The following is a 22587-nucleotide window of genomic DNA, read 5'->3' on the forward strand; positions in this document are numbered from 1 at the left end:
TACAATTTAGCAAGGTAATTCCTTACCTGTTCGGATAGATCCGTATCTTTTCTAGCCCGTGAAGAAAATCTCGTATCTCTTTGCTCGGACCTATTTTTTTTAGATTTTTGCGTTTAGATTCGGATCACCCAAGAATCACATCCGCTTGATCTCCGGACCTGTTTTTGACTTTCAATTGAATGAAAGTCCTTAATTCGGAGCTTTGTACTATATTGAATGTAAATTTTACTCCTCAGTTCCGGGAGGGTCCGGCGTTATTCTTATGACTCCTTCAATCGGATCCGGAATCACTTCGGTTTAGTTTTCGAAGCTGTTTTTGGACATCTTATTAGTGTCGATTCGACTTACCGTGTCTTCTTCTATTTAAATTCAGGTGCTATAACGGTTATGCATATCATTCTCGCAGGATAGATATGAATTCCCGGAGATGTTCTATCCACTCGTTCTATTCCTTGATCTGTTTCTGTAAGGTTAGAACTAAATTTTGCAAATTAAAATTACCTGGTGTATCTGAACCTCCTATTCCGGAATTGTTTCGTACAGATCCGTTATAATCAGTTTTTGTACTGATAGTTGTGGTACCAATATATCGATGTACATTCTCCATTTTTCTCTGCTTGTTGCTTACATATCATTATCATGGCTATTCTTCCCTTTTTATTTTTCATGGTAAAACCATCTCCAACTTGGTTGTGCTCAACTGTGTTGATTGGCAAATTTCGGCTATGATGAAGGTTTAAATTGAAAACAAGCAAATATTAACAAAAATTATTACTATCTTTAGATGAATATCAAATTTGCTTGAGTTCCCGGCAACGGAACCAAACTGTTTAACCTAAAGAATAGTTTTCAAGGTCAGAACAATAATTTTATATGACGGGCCACAAGCAACCGATTCAATCCGAAAGATATAAAATTTCGTTAATACAATGTGATAGAGAAGTGAGAAACAAATTCAATGATAGATAATATAATAAAAGTAAAGCAGAGAAGAAAGAATTCTTATTGAATGATGCTTGATAGGATAATGAACAGAGCTTGAAGGGTCGAACTATGGCTAACTTGGGAGCAAGATGCTATGAATTACAATGTATAGAATTGTAGAGAAGAAAATTAGATTCCCCTGATGGTGGTAAAAGTATGTCTATTTATAGGGCTAAATCTAAGTAACTAGTCTCCTTGAATTATGGGTCCATTATGAGCATTTACTCAATCCATCCATTACTTTTGGAAGACTTGTAACAGCTGTGTAAATGCTGGAATTCCATAACTGATGAGTCAATCCCGTGCCCGTTGGGTCAATCCTGTGCCTGTTGAGTCAATCCCGTGCCTGTTGAGTCAATCTTGTAATTGATTGCCGTGTTTTGACCGTTACAATCATTTATTGCATTTATTAATAATTGATTTGTAACTGATGGTGTAATGATGGTAAATCTCATATAATCCGGGATTAATTGATTCCTTCCTCATTTGTAATTATGAGATATTCTCCTGCACCTGATCCGGGCTATTTCATGATGATCAGTTCCGAGGCTAACATGCACGGTACGAGTAAGTTCGGTCCCGGGGGTGTTTCACATATCATCTTTACATGTCATTCTTCACTTTTCTTCAAACTTTGCTGATACGTGTCGCCATTTAATAGATCCATATCATTTACGTGTCGCCATTTTTACGAATGTTTAGGTTAAAGGCAATATTTAATCATGGGTTGCAAGATATACCCTTGAATTTTTTATAAATCTGTTGTAAAGAAAACATTTACGAAAAAGTTATAGATGGTACTTAAATACATGTAAACTATTATATAAGTCGAAAGATCGAATAATACAAAACTTTCCTCAAAGTTGTTCAAAGAAACATGTGTGTTCCTATTTCTTCTTTCGTATGTTTACACCATTATGAAGTTGAAACGTCTTCTTCATTAAGTGTCGTTCATAAAAGGGTCCTCTTTTATAATATGTGCTTATTCAAAAAAGTCACGGAGTATTGAAGCATTTTTATGAAAGTTAAAGGGTGAAACAAAAACCCAAACATTAAAATAGGCAGAAAATAAAGCCAAAATTTATATATCAAACTTTGCAAACATAAGGCAAAGATTTGTCTTCCAAACCCCGAAACAAGACAGGGGTAAACCAACCGATTATTGACGAAAGGAACATAAGCGATGGAGTTATCATCTAAATATCTAAGTTTTGCACTCTTTTTTCTTTCGTCCGGTTTTTGTCCCGATTGGGGTTTTCTGGCAAGGTTCTTAATGAGGAAGAGGCAAGGATGAAAAGGATCTTCCACTTCCCGGTCACATCATAGTGAGTAACTTGAAAGTGGGGGGACTATCTGTATTAGTAAAAATTAAACTCGCCATGTGGGTCTATTAAATGGTGACACGTATCAGCAAAATTTGAAGAAAAATGAAGAATGACTTGTAAAGATGATATGTGAAACACCCCCGGGACCGAACATACTCGTACCGTGCCTGTTAGCCTTGGAACTGATCATCATGAAATAGCCCAGATCAGATGCAGGAGAATATCTCATAATTACAAATGAGGAAGGAATCAATTAATCTCGGATTATATGAGATTTACCATCATTACACCATCAGTTACAAATCAATTATTAATAAATGCAATAAATGATTGTAACGGTCAGAACAAGGCAATCAATTACAAGATTGACTTAATAGGCACGAGATTGACTCAACATGCACGGGATTGACTCATCAGTTACGGAATTAACTCATCAGTTATGGAATTAACTCATCAATTATGGAATTAACTCATCAGTTACGGAATTCCAGCATTTACACAGCTGTTACAAGTCTTCCAAAAGTAATGGATGGATTGAGTAAATGCTCATAATGGACCCATAATTCAAGGAGACTAGTTACTTAGATTTAGCCCTATAAATAGACATACTTTTACCACCATCAGGAGAATCTAATTTTCTTCTCTGCAATTCTATACATTGTAATTTATAGCATCTTGCTCCCAAGTTAGCCATAGTTCAGCCCTTCAAGCTCTATTTGGCTCATTATCCTATCAAGGATCGTTCAATAAGAATTCTTTCTTCTTTGCTTTATTTTTATTATATTATCTGACATTGAATTTATTTATCACTTCTCTATCACGCTGTATTAACGAAATTTTATATCTTTCGGATTGAATCGGTTGCTTGTGGCCCGTCATATAAAATTATTGCTTTGACCTTGAAAACTATTTTTTGGGTTAAACACTATTACCTCTTGGTTTATTTCAGTTTTTGTGGATAATCACCTCTTGTGTTTTCACTTCTACGAATTTGTCAATTTATTCTGTTTCTCTCGGATGTGACTTCTCTTATTGCTGGTGAGTTATTTGTGCAATTTTTCTCTCTTTATTGCACTTTTGGACAGAAAACGGATGGGAATAAGAATGTGACGGAATCTGTTTATCGACGAAGGTCGGATTTCTTAGTAGTTGTAAGTATATTTCTGGTCTCCATTATTTTAATTTATGCAACATGAATGGAGAAGTTGTAGCTCCTTATGGAGGTATTTCAACTTTTTGGGTGTATTTTGGTTGTTTTCCACTTGCTTTGTGCTGCTTCCTTGCCCTTGCGTCTATTTTTTAGTGATCCATTTTATATGTGACTCCATTTTCTTCATGTTCCTTTTTAACCTTGAAAGTTTTAAATATTTTTCACATATGTTGATTCACGTTTTGTGGCCTTTTCATTTCTTTGTAGGTGCTCCAGATTGAGTTGACCCCTTTTTGTTGTTATGGAGCTGATAGTAATATTTTTTTTGTCTATTTTAGCTTCGTTCTTGGTACAACTAATACGAGGCATGTAATGTCTGTTGTAAAAATAGTGCATAGCCTCACTGGAGAAAGACTTAAACTTGCTCGACATCACTAACATGTATTGTTGTCTAATTTATATCTGTCCTAAATATATAACAGTTGTATATGTAATTATTCAAAAAATATTTCAATATGTTTCCATAGCTTCCAATTTTGTTCATCTGTGAGATCACATTATAACCTATTTCGCCTAATTGCAGCTAGAAAAAGAAATTACTTGATATGGAAAAGAACATAGGTAGCCTTTCAATTTACTCTTTTCTCTGTTGAAGTTGGTTTGCTTTGAGGAAAGCCTGAGTAGGTGAGACTATCAACTTCTCTGGTAGGATACCTTCTGTGCGTTTATTGCAATCAAATTTATTTTTCCCCTTTTTGTTTTGAGGTTGTTCTGTCATATTAAGTTGCTTACTTCCATGACGATAAAGTGTTGTTGCGGCTAAAAAGAGAAAAAATTGAAGGATAGAGCATGGTTAGTCTTGTGACTTACCCATCTCATGAAAGAAAAGTTTGACTTTGGACGAACTTGAATTGATTATGGAGTTAAATTTGTTATTATTTCTGTTGAAAGTTAAAGAGTGTAATAGAGGATATCATTAAAAGTAACTTGAAAAAGATTGAAACTTAACTGAATTGTCATCATCACAATATACTCGATTTGAAGATCAAAAACTATTTTAGTAAGCAATCTACGCAAAAAAATTTAACCGATACAATCATAGTCGCATTGTACCAAAGATTTTCAACTTCTTAAAGAGGGATCATGCTAGCTAAGATCTTTGGAGAACATAGTTGTAGTGGGAAGGTAGGTGAAAATGTTGGTTTATGTTTAGTTAACAATGGCATGCTGAAAATGTTGGTTTATGTTTAGTCAACAATGGCATGCCAATTGGAAGAGTTGGTGGAAAGAGTTGGTGTGGATGCTAGGAGGAAGCTTCCTCCTTTGATGTCACCCATGACATCAAGAGGAGGTAGTTTGATGTCACCAATGACATCAAGAGGAGGTCTTTACCTCTATAAATAGATGCACTCCTTCACTTGTAGAAATCATCCCAAAATAATACAAAAATTGTAGTGAGTAGAGAGTTAAGAGAGAAATTCTCTTAAGTGTAATTGGGAAATCTCCCCTTCCTTTGTTAATATTAAAATGGCAATTGTTCTCTGGTGGACGTAGGATTATTTTGATCCGAACCACGTTAAATCTTATGTTCTTTCTTTTATGTTTCCGCTAACAATTGGTATCAGAGCGACATGATTCTTTAACGATCCAAGGAGAAAGAACAAGCAAATATGAGTTCCATGAAGTTTGAAATTGATAGATTCAATGGACGCAACAACTTCAATATCTGGAAGATCCAGATGATGACGTTACTGCGGAGGGAAGGTTCAATCCATGCTATTGACGGAAAGTATCCTACGTATATATCAGCTCCCGACAAGGAGAAGATTGAAGGGGATGCATTGAGTGCAATCCAACTATCCCTTGCACCTAAAGTGCTTTGTGAAGTGAGTACGGGTACCGAAGAGACGACCAAACAGTTGTGGGAAAAGCTAGAAGGGCTATACCAAGACCGATAAGTGACAACAAGAATGTTGTTACAACGGCGTCTTCACACATTTAAGATGAGGTCAAGTACTTCGTTACAAGATCATTTAGATGCGTTTAATAAACTTGTCATGGACTTACAGATTGCAAGAATTAAAAGGGAGGAGGAGACGCTTGCATGTGCTTTGCTATTTTCATTGACTTCAGGATATCGTGATATTGAGAATTCAATGATGTATAGCAAGGAGCCTATCAAACTTGAGCAAGTGCGGCAGGCACTTAACTCTAGTGATGTGCGGAGGCACATTGAAGGAGATAGAGATGACCAGGAAAGTGGCCTCTTTGTAAGAGGCCGGACTAGCCAATAGAGAAAGAGCAAATCAAAGCACAGATCAAAGTCTCGTGTGAACAAGAAGAATACAGAGTGTTGGGGTTGTGGCAAGAAGGGGCACTTTGAACGAGATTGCCTAATGTCAAAGTCCAAGGAAAAGGCGAGTGTATCTACAGTTGAACAGGTACATAATTTTGATAATGATTATGTACTAACAACATCGTGTAATAATAATAGTAGTTACAAAAACAAATGGGTGTTAGACTCTGCTTGTACTCTGCATATGACGTTCCGAAAAGACTGGTTTAGCAGCTACGAGAAAAGTGGAGGAACCGTAGTAATGGGCAATAATGCAACTTGTGCAATAGTTGTCATTGGCTCAGTTCGAGTTCGCTGCCATGATGGAATCGTGAGGACTATTACACAAGTCCGTCATGTTCCTGATCTAAAGAAGAATTTGATCTCCTTGAGTACTCTGGATGAACAAGGCTACTGGTACATGAGTGAAGCAGGAACTATGAAGGTGACTAAAGGTTCTTTAGTCATGCTGAAAGGCAAGCTGGAGAACGGCCTTTACACATTGGTCGGAAGCACCATTGTTGGCTCTGCAAATGAATCTACAGTGCAGTTATCTAATGATGACAAGGCAAGACTATGGCACATGAGACTAGGTCATATGAGCGCACGTGGACTGGAGATGTTGAGCAATCGTAAACTTTTGGAAGGTGAGAAGATCAGCACGCTTGACTTCTGTGAGCACTGCGTTCTAGGGAAGCAGAAGAAGGTCAGCTTCAGCACTGGCAAACACAAGACAAGAGGAGTGCTAGACTACATCCATTTAGATTTATGGGGTACTTCTAAACTTCCATCGAAGGGCGGAAAGAGGTATCTTCTCATTTTTATTGATGATTTCTCACGAAAGGTTTGAGTATATTTTTTGAAGGCAAAAAGTGATACTTTTGAAGCATTTAAAGAGTGGAAGATTTTGGTTGAAAATCAAATGGAGCGGAAAATCAAGTATCTTCGCACAGACAATGGCTTGGAGTTTTGCAATGAAGAGTTTAATGAATTCTGCAAGGTTCATGGGATCTCAAGACATATGACTGTCAGGCATACCCCACAACAGAATGGAGTTGCCGAGAGAATGAACAGAACTCTTCTTGAAAAGGCTCGTTGTATGCTCCTACAAGCCAAAATGTCCAAAGTATTTTGGGCTGAAGCAGTTCACACTGCTGCTCATATTGTCAATCGATCTCCAACATCGGCAATTGACTTTAAGACTCCGAATGAGGTATGGTCAGGTGAACCCTCTAACTATTCATACTTACGAGTATTTGGGTGTCCAGCTTATTATCACGTTAATGAAGGAAAGCTTGAACCAAGGGCTAAGAAGGCCATATTCGTAGGGTATGTGGATGGAGTAAAAGGGTACAAACTTTGGTGTTTGTCTTTACTCAAATTTATAGTTAGCAGAGATGTCACATTCGATGAATCCTCTATACTTGATCCCCGTAAAGTTTTCGTGGAGTTTTCAGGAAACAAGAACAACGAGCAGGTGGAGCTTCCGGTGGAGCTTGCCAAGGAAAAGGATCAAGAGACTCAAGTTAAAGATGAGTCAGAAGATGTAGGCGTTAAAGAACTTGTTGTCAATGAACCATACACAATTGCGAAGGGGAGGGAGAAGAGGCAGACACGAGAACCGGAACGCCTTATAAATCAAGCAAACTTGATTGCATATGCGTTCGTAGCTGCATAAGAAGAGATTAAAGATCTGGAGCCCTCCTCGTATATTGAAGCAACTTCTTGCAAGGATGCTGCACAATGGCGGTTAGCCATGACTGAAGAGATGGAGTCTCTTCACAAGAATCAGACATGGGTCTTAGTGAAAAGACAAAAGGGGAAGAGGACAGTTGGATGCAAGTGGGTCTACCGAAAGAAAGAGAGAATTCCTGAAGTGGAAGATGCTAGGTTCAAGGCGAGATTGGTTGCAAAAGGTTTCAGCCAAAAGGAGGGAATTGACTACAATGAGATTTTCTCTCCGGTCGTGAAGCATAGCTCAATTCGCGTGCTACTAGCATTGGTTGCACAATTTGACTTGGAGCTTCAACAGCTTGATGTCAAAACTGCTTTCTTACACAGTGATCTAGAAGAGACAATCTATATGGATCAACCTGAAGGTTTCCTAGCTGAGGGAAAAGAAGATCACGTATGCCAACTAAAGAAGTCTTTGTATGGTTTGAAGCAATCCCCTAGACAGTGGTACAAGAGGTTTGATGCATTCATGACTACACATGAATTCTCAAGGAGTACATTTGATAGTTGTGTGTATCACAAGAATATGTCTGGTAACTCAATGATTTATTTACTATTGTATGTTGATGATATTCTTATTGCTGCTAACAACATTACAGAGATAAATGCTTTGAAGAAACTATTGAGTAAGGAATTTGACATGAAGGATTTAGGAGCTGCAGAGAAAATCCTTGGTATGGAGATTTCAAGAGAAGATGATGTTGTATATCTTTCTCAGAAGAGGTATATTGAAAGGGTTCTCGAGAGATTCAATATGCAAACGTGCAAGCCTGTAAGTACACCATTAGCTCCTCATTTTAAACTTTCAGAGTCACAAATGCCTCAGTCCGAGGATGAGGTGGAGCATATGTCAAAGATTCCTTATGCCAGTGCAGTTGGTAGTATTATATATGCTATGGTATGCACACGTCCAGATATTGCTCAATCTGTAAGTGTGGTAAGTAGATACATGTCCAACCCAGGAAAGAGGCATTGGGAAGCTGTCAAGTGGATATTGAGATATCTCAAAGGAGTTTCTGGTGTTGGTCTTACCTTTCGAAAAAGTGGTATAGGTATTTCAATTCTCAGTTATGTGGATTCTGACTATGCAGGAGATCTTGACAGAAGAAGGTCCACAACTGGATACATCTTTACCCTCGTTGGCAGTGCCGTCAGTTGGAAGTCGACTTTGCAGTCGATTGTCGCTTTGTCTATGACAGAAGCAGAATACATGGCAGCAGCGTAGGCGGTAAAGGAAGCTATCTGGTTGAAAAGTTTAGTAGCGGAATTGAGTTTGGTTCAGCTGGAATCAACTCTTAGATGTGATAATCAGAGTGCTATTCATCTAATGAAAAATCAGAGATTTCATGAGCGCACTAAACACATTGATGTCAGATTTCATTTTATTCGAGATGTTATTGATGAGGGAACTATCAAGGTCGTGAAGGTTATCACAGACGATAATGCTGCAGACATGTTGACCAAGATAGTCCCGCTCGCTAAGTTTGCACACTGCAAGGACTTGGCGGGGGTGTGCATCAACTGATGCAACTCCGAAGAGAACAGTTGCTAGGTGGAGGTGGTATGTTCAACAATGGTTTGATTCTTCTTGTTTCTTACAACGGGGTTGCCCAGTAAGCTTAGAAGTTTTGGTCAGAGTTGTTCACACGCTCGAAACGCAAACCAAGGTGGAGATTGAAAATGTTGGTTTATGTTTAGTTAACAATGGCATGCTGAAAATGTTGGTTTATGTTTAGTCAACAATGGCATGCCAATTGGAAGAGTTGGTGGAAAGAGTTGGTGTGGATGCTAGGAGGAAGCTTCCTCCTTTGATGTCACCCATGACATCAAGAGGAGGTAGTTTGATGTCACCAATGACATCAAGAGGAGGTCTTTACCTCTATAAATAGATGCACTCCTTCACTTGTAGAAATCATCCCAAAATAATACAAAAATTGTAGTGAGTAGAGAGTTAAGAGAGAAATTCTCTTAAGTGTAATTGGGAAATCTCCCCTTCCTTTGTTAATATTAAAATGACAATTGTTCTCTGGTGGACGTAGAATTATTTTGATCCGAACCACGTTAAATCTTATGTTCTTTCTTTTACGTTTCCGTTAACAGTAGGGATTGTAAGGTAAGGATAAAAGAATGATAAAGAAAAGACTACAAAATTTTAATTATGAGAATGAGTTCCTAACTTCACAACAACATCGCAACATTTGAGTTGTTGTTATGAAGTTAGGAACTCACTCGTAAATTTATTTTGAGGCAAAAAAACTCTCTTATGCCTTACAGGAACTTTTGTAAGGCCTCTTTTGCCTTATAGGAATTATTTCATGAATTCGAACTTTCACATTAGAAAACTATAAAGTGATATTTGAAAACAAATACTCATGTATTTCATTCTGTTTATTTGCTTAATTCCATAGAGTCTATGCTAAATATTATTCAACATAAAAAGAGTAGTTTTGTCTGAATCATCTACCTAAAGGTAAACCCAAAACGACTTGATGTAGGGTACAAAAGCATTTTATAGTGGAGGGATGCTGATGTTGGATTCTTATTGTGCAACTAATTTGGACTCCTCTAATGTACAATCGAGAAGCATCGATTGTCTTCTTTCTTTCCACCCAAGTTTATCCTTCTTTGCTTTCATCTCATTTTTGCTCTGCTCTTTCTGGTAAGTGTCTCTTGTATTCTTCCACAATTCCTAAATTTCTCATTTTGAGTTCCATAATATCTCTATATGCTCTATTTTTTCAGTTCTTGTCAGTTTTACTCTGTTATTTTTCTGAAATCTTGGTGGGTGTCCAGCAGCTTCTCTATTTGTTCGGATATTTCAGTGCTGAATTTTCACATGTATGTCAACTCTTGCACACTGATACATTGTAGGTGTTTGTTAGTGTGCTGACTTTCTCTCAAACCTTTGTTTATCTCTTTTTTGTGTAAGTTTGCAGTGCACTTATAGAAATACTCTTAAATCAGACCATTTCTTCCATCTATATTCTTGTTACTATTTGTCTTACTTTGTATTAGCAAGAAAAATTAGATATAGATATATGTATTTTCAGATTCATACCAACCTAAAAATATTAGATTAAATTATACAAAACCATAAAGTGTTTGGAATAGAAATGTGTGGCAACAAAGATACTATGGATTTATTTGTGTATTTTTCAAAAGACTGAGGTATGACAAATTGTCGCTACAAATTTTAGACACCCCACTACAAACTTTGATTTTTTCGCAGTTGATGCAATTAAGGTGTTTCATGATATGCTTGAAAAAACTAAATGATTCTTATGCTCCTCTATCAAAGGAAAATCCATGAAAAGTAGAAGCCATCGTTAAAGGAATATAAACAATCTTAATGGACAACTTACTGTTAATGTCCTGATTTTATGCAATAATGATTCTGGAATTGGATTGACTTAATTGGATGTTCTTATAGGATTGTTGATAAGTCTTTGTTGAGCTTTGAAGGCAAATTGACTGGTCCTTTCCTTCTCAATAATTTTGCCTTTGTTTTTAAGATATCTTGGCCTAAAATTAATCTGATTAAGCCTATTACTTCACTCCTAAAATCTCTATGCTATTGATGTTTTGCAATAATAGTTCTACCCTCAAGTTTTCTGATTAGCTTCATATTCCCTATGAATAAAAATCTTGATCGGTGGATTTTCATGTTCTGTGGTAGTATGAAATATAGATCATCTAGATGTCAGATTTTTGTCTTTTGTTCCAGGTTACTTTGGAATTGTCTCGATTCTATCAGCATACTGTGGTTTGTAGTGAGCTTGGGTGATATTCCTTAGCTTTTGATTTAACCCAATTTATGCGTGTGGAATTGTTTTTTGGCCAGCATGTATATATGTTGTGTGTCAATTTTTCTGGCTCACAATCTTTTTACAATTTCCTACATAATCACTTTTTCAGCGTATATCAATTTAAACGACTTCACAACTCTTTTTCCGTTTCCTTTTTTTAATAAAAAAGATTGTGGAAACATTTCCTAAATGATTTTTTTTATTAATCTGATGTTCAATAATTTAGTGTGTGAAGTAGGTGTCTTTTTCTAGATTAAGTTCTAATATAATTTTGATTTCATCATTGTCATGTGTATTCTTCTTTTCTCACTTGTAAGACAAAGCAGTGTGCAACATATCAAGGACATCGGTTAGAATCAGGTTATAAGCTAAAGAAGATCACAGAGGAATCAGCTTCACATTGGAAGCATGGACTTTGAAGGTAAATGAGAATTCCAAAGTTGCTTCTTCTCTCCAAACTCACACGCATCATTGTTTTTCTTAGTTTCAAAAACTTTATTTTGTTGTTCTATTGATTATTAACTTGCTTGTGTACTTATTTTAGATTTTTTAAAATTGTTTGTGGAAACAGATGAACAATGAGATCACCCAAAAGGTATCACTTGTTTTAAAAGTAAATTCTGTATTTCGAGGCCTCAAAAACCTCTTTCGGCATCACCTTGATTTGCGTGCGCATTCCGGGCGCGTAGCCAGAAAGCCCTTATGTGAAAATTTGTGAAAAATGATAAATTTTGACTTTAAAATGGATTTAAGTTGACTTCGGTCAACATTTTGGGTAAACGGACCCGGACCCGTGATTTGACGGTCCCGAAAGGTCCGTAGGAAAATATGGGACTTGGGCGTATGCCCGGAATCGAATTTCGAGGTCCCAAGCCCGAGAAATGAATTTTTAAAGAAAATTATTTTCTGGAATTATTTATGAGTTTTGGAAATGAAATGTGTTTAAAACTTGATGGTATTGGGCCCGTATTTTGGTTCCGGCGCCCGGTACAGGTCTTATATGTGATTTAAGATAAGTCTGTGAAATTCGGTAAGAAACAGACGTGAAATGATATGAATCGGGCCTTATTTGAGGAAATTGAAAAATTTGAAGTTTTTAAGTGATTTCATGATTTTGATGCTAAATTCATAGTTGTTGATGTTATTTTGGCGATTTGATCGCATGAGTAAGTCCGTAGGGCGTTTTTGATGCAGTGTACATGTCTTGTTTGGAGCCCCGAGGGTTCCGGTGAGTTTTGGATAGGCGTCAGAGTGTTTTTGGATTTAGAAATCTGGTATTTCTGCTGTTGCTGGTGTCCGAATTTTTAACTCTATGCGATCGCGTGGTAACCCTCGCGAACGCAATGCACAAACGGGAAGGGGGCAGGTTTGCACTATGCGTTCGCATAGGATCAGGTGCGAACGCGGAGCCTTAGGAGTTCACTCTACGCGAACGCACCCTGGCTCACGCGAACGCATAGAATAAGAGATAAGCCGGGGCTGGGTAGTCTTAACCCTACGCGAACGCGGCCCCTAACTCGCGAACGCGTAGGTCAGGAGAGTCAAACCTATGCGATCACATAACATCTTTTTGCCCAGTCATTTAAACAGTAGCAGAACATACAGGATCAAACCTAAAATTCATAACTTCTTCTTCCAAACTCCAAATTGGGCGATTTTTGAAAGAGAACTTCACCACCAATTCATAAGTATGTAATCTTAGATTCATTTCTTCAATTTCCATTAACACCCATTAGATTTCTAGGACAAAAATCATGTTCTTTAAGGGTAGAAAATTAGGGATTTGGGTAGAGTTAGGGCTTTTTATATAAATGGAATTTAGACCTCGTTTTGGGATCGGATTTCGAAACTAATTACATATTCGGGCTTGTGGGTGAATGGGTGATCGGGTTTTGGTCCGAACCTCGTGTTTTGACCCAGCAGACGCGGGGTCAATTTTTGACTTTTTGGAAAAAATGATAGAAAACTTATAATTGAGCATTGGGTATGAATTCTTTAGCATTTATTGATGTTGTTAAATCAATTTGGACTAGATACGAGTTGTTTGGAGGCGAATTCTAAAGGAAAAGCGGTGTTTGAGGCTTGAGTTGGCGTGGAAGTTCGAGCTAAGTGTTTGGTCTAACCTTAGTTTGAGGGATTAAGAATCGAGTCCTATTTGCTATGTGGTATTTGTTGAGTACGATGTATAGACATGATGACAAGTATTTATACGTTGGTGTCAAGCATGCCCGTGAGTCTTATATTGTGATTATTATGACTTCGTTGTATTATTCATGCTTTGGTGATGATTTCTATTATTGGGTAAAGTTTGTGGAAGTAATTGTGACATTTGAACATTGAGGAGCATTGGCTCAAGTTGTATAATGAAATGTGAAAGTATAAGTGGTAATTGAACCTTTTAGAGTATTGGCTCAAGTTGTGAAGTGAGTTGAGAATAAGGCTGTATTGTGGTCCGGTCCCGGGCCTAAATGGCCCAAACGGGCCTGGGCTTTGGCGGTCCCGGGCCTAACGGGCCAAATGAGTGGAACCGGCCCACTGCGGTCCTAAGCCCACATGGTCCCGGGCTGAATGGGCTGGGCCCGCAAGCCTAAACGGGCTTTTTCTTTCCGGGCTATTTTTTTTTATCTAAGGCAATTTCTTGTAAACTATATATGTATATACTAATATAAATTGCTTATATATAGCTATATAAATATATATAGTATATATAGTATGTATATATAATTATATATTGCCTTATATAATATATAGCTTATATATTATATATACTATATCTATATCTATAATATATATATCTACAAATATATATATATATATATATATATATATATATATATATATATATATATATATATGTAGATATACTCGTATATAATATATATAAGCTATAGATATAGTTCAAATTAAAGTTTACATTTAATACTCGGTATCAAAGCTGCAAATTAAAGTTTACATTTAATACTTCAAATTAAAATTCAATACCTTCAGCATAATACTTCAAATTAATCTACCAAACTAGAACATTAAGCATAATACGTCTAATAATTTTAAAATAACACAAATTATCTCAAATCAACTTAAAATCTTAAATACGAATGTCTGGAGAACGCGCAAGACAACTCTTTATATGCCTCCTTAAAGAGCCCGTGCCCTCCTTTCGACGACGAGTGTAGACTCGACCACAGTTCTTGCACTTTATTATGTAAACTTCTTCATTTTCTTCTACCACATTAAAGTGTTCCAAAATAAATGAGTGCAATCTAGAATTATCGGGCATGATTTAACTTGAATTAAGAATTGGAGTTTAATAAATGAGAGATGAGTGAAGACTTCAAGACTTCAATTTGAGTTTGAGAAATGAGAGAGATTGATGAATTTGTGAGTAAAAATGAAAGAATGAGGGGATATTTATAGTTGAGAATAGGGAAAAAGTGTAATTATAAAAAGTTTGAGGTTAAAACAAAGTTTGGAAGCCAAATGACTATTTTTGAAAGTGCCAAACGGCTAAAAATGCAGTCCAACGACTACATTTTAAATATCTGATCGTTGTCCCCTTTTCAAATTTTTTTTTTTAAAAAATTAGCCGTTGGACCCGTTTAGCCCGGTTGAACCGGCCCAGGCCCGCCTGCCGGTCCTGGGCTCACGAGCTTTTTGGTAAGGACCAGCCCACTATGGGCTTTCACACCGTTTGAGATCGGCCCGTTTGGCCCGCGGTCCCGGGCTGGGCCCGGCCCACAATACACCCTTAGTTGAGAAGTAAAAGTGAAAAAGAGAAGAGAATCATTATATTATCTCCCTTACCGGGAATTTGTTGCTTTTAATGTTATCTCTCTAGTCGGGATGTTGATGCTTCCTATAATGTTGTTCCCTTGCCGGGACTAGATTGTTGAACTATTGTTCCTTTGCCGGGATTCTTATTGTAATTTCATTTATTCCCATGCCCTATTGTTTGTGATTGTTGTTTGGGGGAGGAAGAGTGTTAAAGTACGAAGGGTGATGCCGTGCATTATTTTGGTAAGAGAGTGTTAAAGCACGAATGATGATGCCGTGTATGATTTGTGAGGAAAGAGTGTAAAGCACGAAGGGTGATGCCGTACCGCACGATGTACAATTCCGTGCCGATTACATTGATTATATGGTGAGTACGAGAGTAAAAGCACAAATGGTGATGCCGTGCACATTTTTGTTACTTGATTGTTTTGGTGAGCACGAGAGTAAAAACACGAAGGGTGATGCCGTACACTTATTGATTTCTGATTCTTTGTTAATATCTGAGATATGTTGTTTCTTCCAATCACCTGATGTGTTTCTATTCTAAATTGATAGTTCCCCCGCAGCATGTTCCCCCTCCCATACTTGACTGTATATTACTGTTCTTCTTTTATGTTGTATATAGTTAAATTGCACAGGTTTATTTGGTAGTCTGATCCTAGTTTCGTCACTACTTCGTCGAGGTTAGACTAGGCACTTACCAGCACATGGAGTCGGTTGTGCTGATACTACAATCTGCACTGTGTGTAGATCCCGGAGTAGCAGCTTTTGGACCGTAGATTGGGTGGCTGCCTTCAGTCCACGCGGAGATCCAAGGTAGTTCTGTAGGTGTCCGCAGGCCCTGGCGTCTCCCTCTATCCCTTTACTCATGTTTCATCTACTTAGTTCAGAAACAATGTATTTTTTATCTTTCAGAATTTGTATTTAGTATTCTTAGATCGTCTGTGAAACTGTGACACCAGTTCTGGGTGTTCGAGGCTCAAACAGTTGTATTTGATATATATTTCAGATAAGTATATTGCATTTCTTCCGCTTATTGTAATTTTTGCTGTCTAAACGTTATTGTTTATAATTGTTAAAGAATATAAAATTGGTAGAAAGGTAATTTGTTCAAACAGTCGGCTTTCCTAGCTCACATTAGTAGGCTCCATCACGACTCCCGAGGGTGAGAAATTCGGGTCGTGATAAATTGGTATCAGAGCTCTAGGTTACACGGGTCTCATAGTTCACATACAAGCTTAGTAGAGTTTGAGGGATCAATATAGAGACGTCTGTATTTATCCCCAGAGGCTACAGAGTTAGGATTTTTTTTTCATATTTATTCTTTCCTGTCGTACGGTTTGGTTTGTCAATGCTAATCGAATTTCTACTCTGTTCTTTCACAGATGGCGAGAATACACGCTTCCTCATCCACTGACCAGCAACCCCGAGCCCCCAGCAGTAGCTCCCACGAGGGGCAGAGGGCGAGGCCGAGGCCGTGCTAGAGGTCGAGGTAGGGGCAGAGCTCAGCCCAGAGTAGCAGCACCAGCGGCGGAGCCTCAGGTTGACTTTGATGATGAGGTTCCAGTCCAGGCAGTTCCGGTGGGCCCAGATCAGGTCCCAGAGGGGTTCATTGCTACCCTAGTGCTCCAGGATGCTCTGGTCCGTCTAATGAGCCTTATGGAGAGTGTCACCCGAGCATGCTTGCTTCCTATACTACCAGCCGTCTCTCAGGCTGGAGGAGGAGCCTAGACTCCTGCTACTCGTACTCCGGAGCAGGTAGCTCCCCAGTTTCAAACTCCAGCAGTTTAGCCATTTGGAACAGTTCAGCCGGGTGTGGTAGCTCAGACCGGTGATGAAGCAACTATGTCTGCCGATGCTTTGTGGAGGTTGGACAGGTTCACCAAGCTCTTCACTACTACTTTCACCGGTGCATCTTCCGAGGATCCCCAGGATTATCTAGGCAGCTGTCATGAGGTTCTCAGGAACATGGAGATAGTGGAGATCAATGGGGTTGATTTTGCTACTTTTCGCTTGTCTGGATCCGTCAAGACTTGGTGGAGAGATTATTGCTTGGCTAGACCAGCCGGATCACCAGCTTTGACTTGAGAGCACTTTACTCAGCTATTTCTAGAAAAGTTTTTCCCTATTACTCAGAGAGAGATCTATCGGAGGTAGTTTGAGCGCCTCCAACAGGGTTCTATGACTGTTACTCAGTATGAGACCAGATTCATCGACTTGACCCGTCATGCTCTTATCATACTTCCCACTGAGAGAGAGAGGGTGCGAAGGTTCATTGAGGGACTTATTCAGCCAATTCGACTTCAGATGACCAAGGAGACCGGGAGTGAGATTTCTTTCTAGGAGGCGGCCAATGTGGCTAGGAGGGTTGAGTGGTTCTATCACAGGAGGGTGGTCAGAGGTCTGACAAGAGGCCTCATCATTCAGGCCGATTCAGTGGTACCTCGTCTAGAGGCAGAGATTCGTATGGTAGAGGCCATCCTCCTAGGCCTTTTTAGTCAGCACTTCAGGTTTTTCACAGTACTTCAGGTGGTCATGGTTTCCATATGCAGTATTCTGATCAGTAGTCCTACAGTGCATCACCAACTCCTATCAGTGCACCGCCGCTTTAGAGTTTTCAGGGTGGTCATTCAGGTCGTCAGGGTCAGCAATCTCAATAGTCGAGGGCTTGTTACACTTGTGGTGATATGGGTCACATTGCTAGGTTTTGCCCTCGAGCACCGAGTAGCTCTCAGCATCAGGGTTCCCGTGCCATGGTTCAGGCACCGAGTGTTCCACAACCCGTCCAGCAAGCTAGAGGTGGGGGTAGAGGTGCTAGAGGTGGAGGTAGAGGTGTTAGAGGTAGAGCTCAGGCCGCTAGAGGTGGAGGCTAGCCAGTAGCAGGCCGCCCCAGAGATGTAGTTCAGGGTGGTGGGGCCCAGCCCCGATGTTATGCTCTTCCAGCCAGGCCCGAGGTTAAGGCTTTCGATGCAGTTATCATAGGTACTGTTCTGGTTTATAGTAGAGATGCTTCAGTTTTATTTGATCTGGGATCTACGTACTCCTATGTGTCATCTTATTTTGCACCATATCTGGTCATGCCTAGTAATTCTTTGAGTGCTTTTGTTTATGTGTCTACACCGGTGGGTGATTCTATTGTGGTAGATCGAGTCCATCGTTCATGTGTAGTTGTGATTGGAGGTCTTGAGACTCGTGTAGATTTGCTTCTTCTAGACATGGTTGATTTCGATGTCATATTGCAGATGGACTGGTTATCACCTTATCACGCTAACTTGGACTGTCATGCCTAGACTGTGACCTTAACCTTGCCGGGTTTACCTCATTTAGAGTGGATAGGGACTCCTGGTCATTCTACCCGTAGTGTTATCTCATATATGAAGGCTCAGTGTATGGTCGAGAAGGGATGTTTGGCCTATTTGACCTATGTTCGTGAGTTTCCTAAGGTATTCCCTTCAGACCTGCTGGGTATGCCTCCCGACAAGGATATTGACTTTTGCGTTGATTTGGCTCCGGGCATTCAGCCCATTTCTATCCCGCCGTATTGTATGGCCCCGCCTGAGTTGAAGGAGTTGAAGGAGCAGTTGCAAGACTTGCTTGAGAAAGGTTTCATTAGACCGAGTGTTTCGCCTTCGGGTGCGCCGATGTTGTTTGTTAAGAAGAAGGACGGATTGATTAGAATGTGTATTGATTACCGACAGTTGAACAAGGTTACAATCAAGAATAAGTATCCATTGCCGATGATTGATGATTTGTTTGATCAACTTCAGGGTGCTAAGGTATTTTCGAAGATTGACTTGAGATCTGGCTACCATCAGTTGAGGATTAGGGCATCCGATGTCCCTAAGATAGCTTTCCGCACTCGGTACGGGCATTATGAGTTCTTGGTGATGTTATTCGGGTTGACAAATGCCCCAACAGCTTTTATGGATTTGATGAACCGAGTGTTCAGGCCATACTTGGATTCGTTCGTGATTGCCTTCATTGATGATATTTTGATCTATTCCCGTATCCGGGAGGAGCACGAGTAGCATCTTAGAGTGGCTCTTCAGACTTTGAGGGATAGTCAATTGTATGCTAAGTTTTCGAAGTGTGAGTTCTAGCTGAGTTCAATTGTATTCCTGGGTCATGTTGTATCAGCAGATGGTATTCAGGTTGACGCAAAGAAGATTGAGCCAGTCAAGAACTGGCCTAGACCATCATCAGCAACAGAGATCCGGAGTTTCTTGGGATTGGTAGGCTACTATCGTCGGTTTGTGGAGTGGTTTTCATCTATCGCAGCCCGGATGACCAGATTGACCCAAAAGGGTGCCAGTTCAGATGGTCAGATGAGTGTGAGGCGAGCTTTCAAAAGCTCAAGACAACTCTGACTACGACACCGGTGTTGGTCTTGCCCACAGGTTCAGGGCCTTATACAGTTTATTGTGATGCATCTCGTATTGGACTTGGTGCAGTGTTGATGCAGGATGACAAGGTCATTGCCTATGCTTCGTGGCAGTTGAATATTCATGAGAAGAACTATCTGGTTCATGATTTGGCGTTGGCAGCCATTGTTCATGCATTAAAGATTTGGAGGTATTATCTGTATGGCATGGCATATGAGGTGTTCACGGATCACAAGAGTCTACATTATTTGTTCAAACAAAAGGAGCTAAATTTGAGGCAGATAAGGTGGTTTGAGCTATTAAAGGACTATGATATCACCATCTTATATCATCCGGGAAAGGCCAATGTGGTGGCCGATGCTTTGAGTAGGAAGTCAGCCAGTATGGGCAGTCTTCCTTATATTCCGGTCGGTGAGAGACCACTTGCTTTGGATGTTCAGGCTTTTGCCAATCAGTTTGTGTGGTTGGATGTTTCTGAGTCCAGCCGTGTATTAGCTTGCACAATCGCTCATTCTTATTTATTGGAGCGTATCCAAGATCGGCAGTATGATGATCCCCATTTATGTATCCTTAGAGACACGGTGCAACACAGAGGTGTCAAGCAGGTTACCTTAGGGGATGATGGAGTTTTGAGATTGCAGGGTCGAATTTGTGTGCCTGATGTAGATGGGCTTCGAGAGTTGATTTTAGAGGAGGCCAATAGCTCCCGATATTCTATTCATCCGGGCGCCGCTAAGATGTATCAGGATTTGCGGAAGCATTATTGGTGGAGGAGAATGAAGAAGGACATCGTTGCATATGTGGCTCGGTGTTTGAATTGTCAGCAAGTTAAGTATGAGCATCAGAGACCTGGTGGTTTGTTCCAGAAGATTTGAGATTCTTGAGTGGAAGTGGGAACGTATCACTATGGACTTCGTTGTTGGATTCCTACGGACTCAAAGGAAGTTCGATGTAGTGTGGGTTATTGTCGATAGGCTGACCAAGTCAGCACATTTCATTCCGGTGGCAGTCTCCTATTCTTCCGAGAGGTTAGCTGAGATCTATATCCGGGAGATAGTTCGTCTTCATGGTGTGGCCGTGTCTATCATTTTGGACCAAGGTACGCAGTTTACCTCCTATTTTTGGAGAGCAGTTCAGCGGGATTTGGGCACACAGGTTGAGTTGAGCACAACGTTTCATCCTCGGATGGACGGGCAGTCCGAGCGGACCATTCAGATTTTAGAGGATATGCTCCGAGTTTGTGTCATTGATTTTAGAGGCTTATGGGATCAGTTTTTGCTTTTAGCGGAGTTTACCTACAACAACAGCTACCAGTCGAGTATCCAGATGACTCCTTATGAGGCTTTGTATGGTAGGCGGTGTCGATCACCGGTTGGATGGTTTGAGCCAGGGGAGGCTCGGTTGTTGGGTACGGATGTGGTTCAGGATGCCTTGGACAAGGTCAGGATTATTCAGGATAGGCTTCATACAGCTCAGTCCCGGCAAAAGAGTTATGCCGACCGTAAGGTTCGAGACTTGGCATTCATGGTCGGTGAGCGGGTATTGCTTCGGGTGTCGCCTATGAAGGGCGTGATGAGATTTGAGAAGAAGGGCAAGCTTAGCCCTAGGTTCATTGGCCCGTTTGAGATTCTTGATCGAGTGGGAGAGGTGGCTTACAGACTTGCGTTGTCGCCGAGCTTATTCGCCGTGCATCCACTGTTTCATGTGTCCATGCTTCGGAAATATCACGGTGATCCATCCCACGTGTTAGATTTCAGCACTGTCCAGTTGGACAAGGACTTGTTTTATGAGGAAGAGCCGGTAGCTATTCTAGACCGGCAGGTTCGTTAGTTGAGATCGAAGAGTTTTTTTTTCTGTTTGTGTTAGTGGAGAGGTCAGGCCGCTGAGGCATCGACCTGGGAGTTCGAGTCCGATATGCGGAGCCGTTATCCCCATCTTCTTCCCGACTCAGGTACTTCCTTCTTCTGTCCGTTCGAGGACGAACAATTGTTTTAGAGGTGGAGGATGTGATGACCCAAAAGATCATCACTTGTTTTAAAAGTAAATTCTGCATTCCGAGGCCTCAAAAACCACTTTCGGCATCACCTCGATTTGCATGCGGAGTCCGGGCGCGTAGGTAGAAAGCCATTATGTGAAAATCTGTGAAAAATGATGAATTTTGACTTTAAAATGGATTTAAGTTGACTTCGGTCAACATTTTAGGTAAACGGACTCAGACCCATGATTTAACGGTCCCGAAGGGTCCGTAGGAAAATATGGGACTTGGGCGTATGCCCGAAATCGAATTCCGAGGTCCCAAGCCCGAGAAATAAATTTTTAAAGAAAATTATTTTCTGGAATTATTTATGAGTCTTGGAAATGAAATGTGTTTAAAACTTGATGGTATCGGGCCCGTATTTTTGTTTCGGCGCCCGGTACAGGTCTTATGTGTGATTTAAGATAAGTCTGTGAAATTCGGTAAGAAAGGGGCGTGAAATGATATGAATAGGACCTTTTTTGAGGAAATTGGAAATTTGAAGTTCCTAAGTGATTTTTTGATTTTGATGCTAAATTCATAGTTGTTGATGTTATTTTGGCGATTTGATCACACGAGTAAGTCCGTAGGGCATTTTTGAGGTAGGGTACATGTCTGGTTTGGAGCCCCGAGGGCTCGGGTGAGTTTCGGATAGGCGTTGAAGTGTTTTTGGACTTAGAAATTTGGTATTTCTACTGTTGATGGTGTCTGAATTTTTTACTCTATGCGATCGCGTGGTAACCCTAGCGAATGCAATGCACAAACGGGAAAGGGGCAGGTTTGCACTATGCGATCGCATAGGACTAGGTGCGAACGCGGAGCCTTAGGAGTTCACTCTACGCGAACGCACCCCGGCTTACGCGAACGCATAGAATAAGAGATAGGTTGGGGCTGGGTAGTCTTAACCCTATGCGAACGCGGCCCCTAGCTTGCGAACGCGTAGGTCAGGAGAGTCAAACCTATGCGGTTGCATAGTCTTGTTCGCGATCGCATAACATCTTTTTGCCTAGTCATTTAAACAGTAGCAGAACATACGAGATCAAACCTAAAATTCATAACTTCTTCTTCCAAACTCCAAATTGGGCG

General features: G+C 40.0%; 1 long non-coding RNA gene across 1 annotated transcript; it reads left to right on the plus strand.

Annotated features, from left to right (window-relative positions):
- Nucleotides 1-9760: 9760 nt before the first annotated feature.
- On the plus strand, nucleotides 9761-16130 carry LOC107822853 (uncharacterized). Its single transcript, XR_001656486.2, has 3 exons — nucleotides 9761-10187; nucleotides 11652-11755; nucleotides 15794-16130. It is a non-coding gene; the product is annotated as an uncharacterized LOC107822853 (long non-coding RNA).
- Nucleotides 16131-22587: the final 6457 nt, after the last annotated feature.

This window comes from Nicotiana tabacum, chromosome 21 (assembly GCF_000715075.1).
Source record: "Nicotiana tabacum cultivar K326 chromosome 21, ASM71507v2, whole genome shotgun sequence".
NCBI lineage: Eukaryota > Viridiplantae > Streptophyta > Magnoliopsida > Solanales > Solanaceae > Nicotiana > Nicotiana tabacum.